General features: G+C 34.6%; 1 protein-coding gene across 1 annotated transcript in view; it reads right to left on the reverse strand.

Moving 5' to 3' along the window:
• Positions 1–6,510, reverse strand: part of LOC106458055 — a 41,230-nt gene extending 34,720 nt beyond the window's left edge. The window contains exon 1 of the mRNA XM_013917509.2: positions 6,424–6,510. The gene's annotated coding sequence lies outside the window, so the exon portion shown is untranslated. The remainder of the gene's footprint in view (positions 1–6,423) is intronic.
• Between the last annotated feature and the right edge of the window lie 5,760 nt (positions 6,511–12,270).

A 12,270-nucleotide genomic window follows, 5' to 3' on the forward strand; every position in this document is an offset into this window, starting at 1 on the left:
CAAAACATTTCCACAAACTTACTTGATATTCTTTGTGGCTACAAGGGCATTTTTTTTCTTCTTGGATTCAAATAGCATAACATGTCGAATGTGTGTCTCGTCGTTTGCCATCACTATAAGTGATTAGAGTATACTAAACTTTACAAATTATATAGGCTGCACTAACGTGACGTTTAGGCGGTTCGTTTAAGTATTATACGTGATGTACGTTTTTTTTTTGGGGGGGGGGTTAATGAAAGTGTTCCTAAACGCGACATTAATTTCTTGACGACCTAATATTTTCACGTATTTTACAACTCTTTATTAAATGGTGCTTTCCTTTGTGTATCAATTCTTTGTTAACCTTTTTACCACCAATATGCAAAAAACAAACCTTCGTGTGTAGTGAAAGTGTCAAGCTCTTACAGATCTAGCAACAAACATATATCTGGATCTGTAACATATTTTAATCTAGTGTCTAAAACTGGAGATATGATCTGGGACAATTACATCCCATTGGAAATTTTGGACACCTTTAGTACAGGTTTCTCTATTTAATTACAAGCTTTAGGATAATAGGATACTACTACCCTGAACTACACTAATCTTGCCTCTGGAGACTGTCTGTCACATTTATAGGTTTTGGTCTAGACTTGCCTATTTTCACCTGGCCGAGTGTTATACGAGAGTTATCCGAAACGTTCGTGGCCTGACCTAAAAAAACAACTGATATGTATGCTTTTTTCTGATAAGTATTACGTTTGAACCTTTTTATAAGTAAACAAAACGTAATACACAACTTAACAAACTTATTTTGTGAGGATTTTTGAAGGAAAGAAGTGAGCCGTGTTAAACATCATGGAGAAGATCTAACTTCGTGCCGTGAACAAATATTTTGTTAATAAGAAAATTACACCGCAAGAAGTCCACCAGGACACGGAAGCTGCATTAGGAGAGAGTAATCCAGCATATTCAAGAGTGAAAAAGTGGCGTGCTGAGTTTAAGTGCAGTAGGTAATTATGTGAAGATGATCCGAGGTCAGATCGGCTCTCGACATCGACCAAAACAGAAATTGTAGATAAAGCTCATGATCTGGTTATATATGATAGAAACTGTTAGCATTAGAAAGTTAACAGAAGAAGTGGAAATCGATAAAAGTATTGTAGCAAGCATTCTGAGTGACAATTTGGGCATGAATAAGGTTAGTGCCGGATGGGTTCCAAAAATGAGCGGAAACGGATCCGAGTTATTGAAAGTCAACGCCTACTCCAAAGGCTTCAATAGATTCATAACTATGGATGCAACGTTGGTTCACCATTTCGATCCAGAGACCAAAATACAAAATTTGCAATGAAGAACCCAAATTAACCCACCCCAAAGAAGTGCAAGTCAAATCCTCTGCTGGGGAAATCAAAATTATCACGTCGAACTACTTAATTAGTTGGAAAGGGGTCAAACCGTTACAGGAGATTACTATATATCATTAATGAACAATTTGCATCAAGAAATCAAAGAAAAAAGAAGAGGATTGCTCAAGTGTGATCTTCCATGACAATGCCCCGGTTCACGAATCGCGTGTCGCTTTGAACGCTATCCATGATGTTGGCTTCGAAATACTCAATCACCAGCTCTTACTCACCGGCTTTAGCTCCAAGTGACTTTTTTCTCTTCCCGAACCTTAAAGTATTTCTGAAAGGTCGAAGATTTCAGAATGATGACGATCTCGTACATACCGGCCAATCATTGATTGAGAACCAAGAAGAAGATTTTTTTCAGAAGTGCATAAAGTTTATTGACTCAATTGGAGATTATGTTGGAAAATATATCCTAGTTGAACTAGTTAAGCAAGTTTCACGGGGTTTTCTGGCATGTTGGTTGTATATTAAGATAAAACAGTTGGAAATCCTGATTTCCTCTTTCTGTCCATGGGACTTGCCTGGTGATATGGCTTCTTGGGAAGTCTTACTGAGTATTAGAATTTTAATATAATTCAAAACAAGGTTAGTGCTCTCTCAGAGTTTGGCCTAGTCTTTGTTTCATGGAGTCGCCTGCTTATTGTCCAGTAGTTATTAAGCAGAAATAATCAAGAATTAATAAGTACTACTGGTCATCGTCTTTGATTCTGTGCCAGTTGATTTTGTGAAATAAAGTATTTTTATTAAATGAACGTTTTCCCCTCAGTCTCTTATAATTTCTGGTCGAGTGGAACAAAATCTGAAGGCTCCTGGGTATATTTCATCAAACCTCCCTTTATTTGTAGGTTTCTAGAGTGCACAAGAATGACACACCCTGGCTCAAAGCTTTAAAACATCCTTGACATGAAAACCAGAGTAAGTATTCCCGCTGATTGTCATAATTATCAGAATGAAAATTAAAACAGCTGATCTCATCGATAACAAAACTTTCTTATATAACCCTACCAACGGATACACGTGTATCGCAATATGAACATTCTACACCTACCTGTGCATCTGTCCTTTAAGGTGATACACGTGAATTACAGAAATACTAAGTAACATATTTGGTAAAACCGTGTGCGTATTGTGAAAAGGAAAAAAGTAATTTTTATAGCTCCTTTTGTCCTATTAATATAATTTAATCGTCAGTCAACTTCTGTAGGTAATTAAAGTTTATTCCAAAGTTCACGTGTTATAGCTAACTTGTCTCTTACGGTCTCTCTCTTTCATCTATCTAAACTTCTCCGAAAACGTGTTGTTTCATTGTTTTACTGAAACTGTGATTCATTCAACAAAACGTGTGTTTGCCTTTCTGTGTCGTGCGACCGCAAAAACACACACACATACATACACATAAACGAATCTACCCGCTCAGTACTTCGAAGTTTTTAATCTTTCAGTACAAAATTATAATACAAACATATTATTCACTTATAAAACAGTGAGTTACGTTTTTCGATATGGGTAACCAAGCAGTTTACGAGTTTTGTGACGGTAATGATAAAATCTAAATCAAAGTCTTGCATTATGGAAAATGTCTATCGTTTAGTTTTCTAGCTTTTTTGATGTGGTCGCACCGAAAATGTTAAAATTCAAATTTATCTTGAAATTTCAATATCAGTCACAGAAGAAGAAATGATTAGTGCGAGCCTTCAGTGATATAAAAGGTATTATTATTTGATCTCGTGTTTATTTTACTATTATTGTTTTTATATTAACTGTTTTAAGTGTGTCAGTCTAAAGGCGTTGAAATAATTTTTGGTTTTCAGGTAATACAGTGCAACGTAATTGTTTTCATCTTCAATGATTAGAGTAGCAGGAAATGCCTTTCGAAACATCGAATTTCTCTAACGTAGACAATATGATATCAGGCTTGTACTGAACTGGGTGTGTATGATAAAAAATGATGTAATAAACCTTCCATTGGTCTTGCCCCCTAGTTGCACAGCGATACGTCTGCGGACTTACAACACTAGAAACCGAGTTTCGATACCCGTGGTGGGCAGAGCACAGATAGCTCATTGTGTAGCTTTGTGCTTAACTTCAAACAAACCATCGGTCTTAATAATTCCATTAACTCGGTGATAGTAGTGGTAAATAGCAGTACCTTTTAGAAACTGAGAATCTGTGAAAATATGATATAAATATAAAACCTTCCAACTAAACACAATATCAAAAGCCCCAACATATTACTTTTTGACCTTGAAAATATGAATATAACCTATGTCCCAAACTCTTTCTATATGAGAAAAGCATTTTTATCATATACACAAATATTATTGTTTGAAGCTGCTTTTACTAAACCCATCACAGACCGTAGCGCGGTAATTATCAGCATGCTTGAATAATTTAGGGTATACGAATGCGGAAGTTAATGTAATAGGACGACAACGCGCGGACCTGTTACTGCCAACTTATCGTGCGAAAACAGTTAGAACTAGAAAAGAAAATCGTGACTTTACCAATGAGATCTCTAGAACGAACTTTTTCATACTTCTTAGAACACTGGTTGGTTGAATGATATTGTCTATTGAAGCAGATATAACATTTAGACTTTTTGATCATTATTAGCTCAAGTATTTGCTTATAAATTCTTATTATTTTATATCATTTTCATAATAATCTGTCTCCGGCGGGACAGCGGTAAGAAAATGCCACGTTTTACCCATATGTAATCTACAAACATATTTTAGTTGTGCCGAACGTCATGAAATCACAATGTTTTATTGTCCAGAGCTCGAAACTTACTGTTGTGGTTACCCTTGTGATCTTACGGGACAACCTGAGAGTAAATTACATCCTGAGAAGATTTACTTAATAATAAATCCTCTATGTACAAACATATTCCATCTCCCCAGGTGCGTAATTCTTCATTCGTTTGTCTATTCATCATATCTCGTCTGTACGTCCACCTCACCATCTTTCCGTTGTTCATTTTTTATTAAGTTAGTCAGTCAACCTGAACGACTTTCCAGCCAATTATCTATCCTCAACTTAGCTTCCGTGTGTTTGTCAAACATAGGTATACTTATTATAGGTATACACAGAAGCAATGTGTTTAAGTTGATTCTATCTACGTATCTATCTATTCGTAGCAATGTGTTTAAGTTGATTCTATTTACCCATCTATCTATTCGTATCAATGTGTTTAAGTTGATTCTATCTACCCATCTATCTATTCGTATGTGTTTAAGTTGATTCTATCTACCCATCTATCTATTCGTAGCAATGTGTTTAAGTTGATTCTATCTACCCATCTATTTATCCGTAGCAATGTGTTTAAGTCAATTCTATCTACCCATCTATCTATTCGTAGCAACGTTTTTAAGTTGATTCTATCTACCCATCTATCTATTCGTAGCAATGTTTTTCAGTTGATTCTATCTACCATCTATTTATTCGTAGAATTGTTTCAGTTAATTTTATCTACCCATCTATCTATTCGTAGCAATGTGTTTAAGTTAATTTTGGATAAATAGATGGGTAGATAGAATCAACTTAAACACATTGCTACGAATAGATAGATGGGTAGATGTAGCAATGTGTTTAAGTTGATTCTATCTACCCATCTATTATTCGTAGCAATGTGTTTAAGTTTATTCTATCTACCATAATATCTATTCGTGGCAATGTGTTTAAGTTGATTCTATCTACTCATCTATCTATTCGTAACAATATGTTTAAGTTGATTCTATCTACCTATCTATTCATAGGAATGTGTTTAAGTTGATTCTATCTACCCATTTCTCTATTCGTAGCAATGTGTTTAAGTTGATTCTATCTACCTATTTATCTATTCGCAGCAATGTGTTTAAGTTTATTCTATCTACCCATCAGTCTATTCGTAGCAATATGTTTAAGTTGATTCTATCTACCCATCTATTTATCCGTAGCAATGTGTTTAAGTTGATTCTATCTACCTATCTATTCGTAGCAATGTGTTTAAGTTGATTCTATCTACCCATCTATTTATTCGTAGAATTGTGTTTAAGTTAATTTTAGCTACCCATCTATTTCTCCGTAGCAATGTGTTTTAGTTGATTCTATCTACCCTACTATCTATTCGTGGCAATGTCTTTAAGTTGATTCTATCTACCCATCTATTCATTCGTAGAATTGTGTTTAAGTTGATTCTATCTACCCATCTATTTATCCGTAGCAATGTCTTTAAGTTGATTATATCTACCCATCTATCTATTCGTGGCAATGTGTTTAAGTTGATTCTATCTACCAATCTATTTATCCGTAGCAATGTGTTTAAGTCGATTCTATCTACCTATCTATTCGTAGGAATGTGTTTAAGTTGATTCTATCTACTCATCTATCTATTCGTAGGAATGTGTTTAAGTTGATTCTATCTACTCATCTATCTATTCGTAGCTATGTGTTTAAGTTGATTTTATCTACCAATCTATTTATCCGTAGCAATGTGTTTAAGTTGATTCTATCTACCCATCTATTTATCCGTGGTAATGTATTTGATTACATGGTACAAAAATAATAAAATCTGACAGGAAACCTGTTTATATCATGTTCATAGCGGACTCCGGGGGAAGTGTGTGTATGTGAGCATTTATTTTTTCCTTTCTTTAATGATGATCTCTCATTATATAACTACTTTTGTAACGCTGCATACATGCGGAAAAATTTATTAGAAATGTTTATTTGTAGTTATAACGTACGAACCATTACGTATTTCGGATTTTTTACGCACACACACTACCTGGCTACGAGCTTGTGTGATCACCTTAGCTTCAAGTAGAGGCGAGGTAAATGAACGTTCGTTTTCAAGAAACAGTGAGCGTATGATACAGCGTTAATGTGAATATTACGTTCGTTCTTTATACAAAAGGAACAAAAACAAAAGCTAGGTCACACTGTACTATTTGAAAATTAATGTCGTTATGTCTAATAGATTTAATTTGTTTTACCGTATATTATCAATATCATAAACAATTGAAAAACAGTGAAAATAATATGAACTTACCCACTTTCTCTCCAGCTCGCGACCAACGCGAACCACAGCGTTCGTGTAGCTTCACACTCTTACTCTGAGACGCGTCGAGCGCCTTTCTTTGGCACCAGGCCTCAGGCAGAGTGTTTTAATAACAGCAAAAACTGGCCCAGCATGTTGCAACAAACTGAGGGCAAGCTGCTGTTCTATTGGTTCTTTGTGTATCGAATATAAGTGTGTTTCAGAAATACTCTGCAACAGTTTTACCAAATTCACCAGAAAATAACTTTTTTTTTTTACATTCACTCTGAATTTCATATTTTCATAATCTTTTGTGTTTACTTTCTTTTACTTTTGGACTTATCGATTTTTATTCTTTCTATCTTAGCAGCGCTCCGGGTTTCTGAGTAAATTTTGAAATGTCAGATCACTAAAATAACAATACAATGATCACAGAGCAAAACAAAAATCAGTGGATTTTACATATACATGATTAGTGCACAAACGGTAAATATTATTTGATTTAATATAAAAATTAGTTTAAAGATATTTTCCAGAGAGCTCTACAGAAACAGTAAAAACAACTTATGTTGTTGTTAAATGTATAAGAACTTTGTTGGAGATAGCCCTTCCTCCAAGGTGGTGGGGACATTTTGAATAATAAACAGAAGCATCGTAGGAACATTTTAGCTCCATATTTTGTGGGTTCTGATTATGTCACTTGATTTTGTTAAGATGTTTTTCTGGTGCTTTCCACGCTTCGCCTAGAGCTGTTAGGAGATCTGTGACCAGTGTCTTGAACAAGGATATTGTGTGTCCGTCCAAAAAGTCCCTCGTTGAGAGAGCGGTAAGTCCAATGATTTACAACGCTAAAATAAGGGGTTCGATTCCCCTCGGTGGACACAGCAGATAGCCGGATGTGGCTTTGCCATAAGAAAACACACACAGTCCAAAATATGTGAATCAATTTATGGAACCACTCCTATATATATATATATATAAACTGATCGTCAAACATGACTTATTAAGTTGAAAACAACTTATATACTTATAAAAAAGAAGTAAACAAAAGCCCCAAAGATTTTGACAAATAAATAAGAACGACAACCATATGAGGTTGTTAGCACCCACATAATTATTGGGTTAGATTAATCTACAAACATATGCTATGTGCTTATAAATGTGTACCTATACATTAGCCTGTTGTTTATTGCTAGGCTGGGTTGTTCTTTACGCTCTCGAACCTGTACTGTCGTAGTTCATCTCATTCTTTGTTATAACTGTGAATTTCATCTCAAGCCAATCACCGTTTAGAAGAACTTCGGAGTTTTGGTACTGAATAACATTGGTAATTACTGTAAAAACCGTTGGTTGTTAATAATTCAAAGTATGACTAACGTACGTTGATTAAAAGAAATGACAAAAAGACAACAACAATACAAATTATGTGTTGCATGTTTTTTTCCTGATTTAATAGTGGTACTCATGATTATTATAGTCACGTATAAAAGACTGGCAAAAAAATATGAAATATACCTGCTCATTCGAAGCGGTACTTTCATTTTCCCCTCCCCACCCTCCCCATATGGGTATAGCAACACTAGAAAAATATTAGGAAAAAATGAGGTCACTGCTCCCCCCCCTTTTTCCCTCCCTCCGTCTGTCCCCGCACCTCTCCTACATAATCGTTGTCCTAAACAAGTATTTTATGCTGGAAGTGATTTTCTCCAGTGAGTTAATTTATGTATTAGGAATACCTGAAAAAAAAAGGCAGTCGCGGTACAGTGATTTTCTCTTTTTTTGTGAAGTTTCGCAGCAACTAATGCTTTAAATATTAGTATCTATTTCTCCATATTTGATAAAGAGTGTGAGACTGATTTATCAAGTGAAAAATAACTTATTACTGACGGTCGGTTTTGAATGGATAAATTACCATTTTCATAAATAATGTTGTGAAGAAGTTATAACCACACTGTAAGTTCAGAAACTTATGTCTCACAAAGTACCTCAGCCTGCCTGATAGCAAATTAACTTGATGAATTTATTAGTTTGTAGCGATCAACGTATTACATTTCTTTCTACTGACCACAAATGCAGTTTACATATAGTTACAGATACGGTTTCATTTGTGATTTATCTGATGCTTCTTGAATAATAGCATGAAACTTGCAAACCCCTCAGAGTGATACATGAGTCTGTCAAACAGCTACAGCTGACACGGAGGAATAACAGATTTAGTGAATTACGTATAAATCCACAGCAGTATAATACGAAAACTCAGCTTTCAACGCCAAAGCAATTAAATATATCATAGAAAAATTAACAAGTTAACAATTTTGAGAAACGAGGATAAGGTGTATTAATTTGGTTTAAAACTAGCTTCCAACTAACATTCTCAAGACCCTTATAAAGTTTAAACTTTACTTCATCCTCAGATCAAATAATGGCAGTAAAACTTATATACGTCATTACTGATGAGACTGTAGTGTGTACAGTAAGAGAGAAAGACTTGCAGGGTATATTACGCAGTGCCATCTATCGTATAAGTTTAAAAGCTTGATAAGGAAAGTGCTTTGTACAATTATTCAGGGAGGTACAAAATCATCTTTTCTATTTTAAAATTTAATAATTAAATGGCTAGGAAAATACAACAATGCAGTTTTAAATATATTGTAGCCCAACTTAAACAGTTTATATTGTTATGTCAGTGCACCATTTGTTTGAATGTTTTTTTACACGTCTAACCGATATTCGATTTCAATCCACACTCGCTGCAACATGTCCACAGTTACAATGGAGACGACATTCGTTATCCTGGTCTTTAGCTTCCTGGTGTTTGCTATAGGTGTGCGATACATAATATCCTTAACATACCCCATACTTTGTTCCAGTACTGGAGACTGTAATTACGCTGAACCACAGTCACTGACTTGATTTCTGCAAGTCAAATGACACATTGAGCCCTTTTTTTTTTTGCACAGTTACCATTTTACAGAGTAACACTACTTACTGGAGTGAAAAACAACAACATGACAATAAAAACTATTACTTTGGAACAAACAATAGTTAAGTTGGTGACAAACGACTTCGTAATATTTTTTTTAATACCAATCGTATAATGCCATATGTATAGTTACTTTTATTTCACTCTGTATATACACATATATTTCATATATCCTTTACAAGTAATAAATCTTTAAATAAACTAGTTTCTTTTACGATAAACGGAGTTAAATTCAGTGTAGTATCAGTCTAAAGTACTGCTAGGCCTTGGATAAAGTACAATTTTAAACATACAAAGTTTGGAAATTTTATTAATATTATTTTCTAATGTGTTGAAACTCCTGTTGGGCAAATTCTGAGTCCTATAATATTTTATGAATGTTGTAATGTAATTCTGTTGGCTTAATTGAGTTAAAGTAGTCCTTGTAGCAGAGGTTCAAGGATTTTATCTGTAGAACGAATGTAAACACCTTTGTTAACATAATTGCCGGACACTCTACAATAATATAGTTGTTCGAATATTATAGAGTAATTTGCAATAAGAAGAATTTAGTAGCATAATTATATTAATTCGATGAGGTATAAAGAGTTAAATGTGATTATATATTTACTTTATAGATAGTGAATAAACTTTATGAAGTGAGGTTTTGCTTTATGAGTCATATAATATTGTATTATGAACTTCGTTTCAAAGTAACTATCATAACATTACCTTCCAAATGATATAGCTGATAACGCATTTGCCGTAACTGTAACTACCCGGATATTTTAATTTACTGTTATTATCCGTATCTTGTTGAAGTGTATCTTGTCTCTCCTAGTGTTATCAATAGCGTCAATTATAGTGTATCTGACTCTCCTGGAGATATCAGTAGTGTCAATTGTAGTGTATCTGAATCTCCTGGAGATATCAGTAGTGTCAATTGTAGTGTATCTGACTCTCCTAGAGATATCAGTAGTGTCAATTGTAGTGTATCTGACTCTCCTAGAGATATCAGTAGTGTCAATTATAGTGTATCTGACTCTCCTAGAGATATCAGTAGTGTCAATTTTAGTGTATCTGACTTTCCTAGAGATATCAGTAGTGTCAATTGACCTGTAAGTATTTTGCTCATGTAGCATTATTTTAACAATAGAGTCAGTTGAAGTGTACACTCGCTAGTGTTATATGATAAGACGTATTACTTTGACTTTGAGAATCTTGCTTTGATGTTGTTGTGGATCAACCACTTGAATTCGAAATTCACAAGTTATATCATAAACTTTGTTAAAAAGTTCTCTATGACTAACTACGTTAGTGTAATGCAAATGGGTGTCACCAAGATTTTCTTAGGATGGTTCGTTTCTGTTCTTAGATATGTGTACAGTAGTGTGTAAATTTATCAGAACACTCCATTAGTACTGTAGTTTTGATTTTTGTGCTTATGAAATAAAACCATTGTAGTTTAAAATGTTGAAAAACCCATCAATTGTTTTTCTCGCTTTATTCATGACTTTAATATGCTACACATTTAATTCCTTTAAAATGTTGAGAAAAAAGCAACACAAAAGATTAAGTGCAGTAGGTATTTTTAATGTTGTTGAATATGTCTAATCAAAATAGAAAGCATTGCAACTTTGCCGCACAGGATTACCTTAAATTGCTGTATCAGTCATTACTGACAAAAAGATGAGATTTTCACATTCTGAATTTCCAAGTAACATCTTTAAATATACAATGGATGATTGTTTTTTTTTTACCAAAAACATCGTTCAGTACAGCTAATACAGTGTGGTGTTACCATTCAAATGCCAATACAGAGAGAATTAACACTCTTTGAAGAACCAGAATCCAATGTTTACATCACAAATTTCAAAAGAACCCGGCTGTTCACCAGTTACTGTGAAATATACATTGGAAAGATACAAGAAAACCCAGTCTTATAAAATCAGATAATGCAGGGGACGGAGAAAAAAGCTCACTGAAAGAGATTTTATATATCTAAAAATCATTTCTGTATAAAAACTGTAAAATACCTTGTTGGTGATATTAACATAGTGTATTAAGAAGGGCAGTCACCAAAAACACTGCCAGAATGTGGCCTTTGTGGAAGAATAGCAGCAAGAAAGCCTTTACTGCACAAAGAGAACATAACCAAGGGATTAACGTTTGTGAAAGAACATGTTCCCTGGTCCATGGAATAGTGACACAAGATGCTTTGGAGATACGAATCTAAATTTGAATTCTTTAGTTCCAACTAAGTGTATGTTCGCCGAAGAGTTAATGAGAGGATGCAGAAAGTATTCCTTGTGCTATCTATTAAGTACATAGGAGGCTCTGTGATTGTCTGGAGCACAATTAACCATCCTCCAAAAAACGTATATCATGTATAATAGTTAAACAAACCGCCTAAACGTCACGTTAATGTAGCCTATATAATGTGTAAAGTTTAGTGTACTCTAATCCCTTATAGTGATGGCACACGACGAGACACACATTCGGCATGTAATGCTTTGTGGATACAAGAAGGGGAAACAATGCCTCTGCAGCCACAAAGAATATCAAAAAAGTTTATGGAAATGTTTTGAACGTTCATTAGTGTCAACGATGGTTCAGCAAAGTTCGTTCAGGTGACTTTAGCCTTAAAAACAGTGATGGCAGGGCCCGACATGTTGGAATTGATACTGATGCTCTGAAGACGCTTGTTCAATCTAACCCAACTCAACGCACTCGTGAAATGACTCTGAAATTGCATGTCTCTCATGAAACAACATGTTAACATCTAACGAATATGGAAAACTCCTTAATGAAGGTGTTTGGATTCCTCACGAACTCTCCGATGATCATCGTTTCCATTTTGTGAACGTTGCTTCGTCTCTTCTGGCGCGTAATGCGCG

Source organism: Limulus polyphemus, unplaced genomic scaffold, assembly GCF_000517525.1.
Source record: "Limulus polyphemus unplaced genomic scaffold, Limulus_polyphemus-2.1.2 Scaffold410, whole genome shotgun sequence".
Classification (NCBI taxonomy): domain Eukaryota; kingdom Metazoa; phylum Arthropoda; class Merostomata; order Xiphosura; family Limulidae; genus Limulus; species Limulus polyphemus.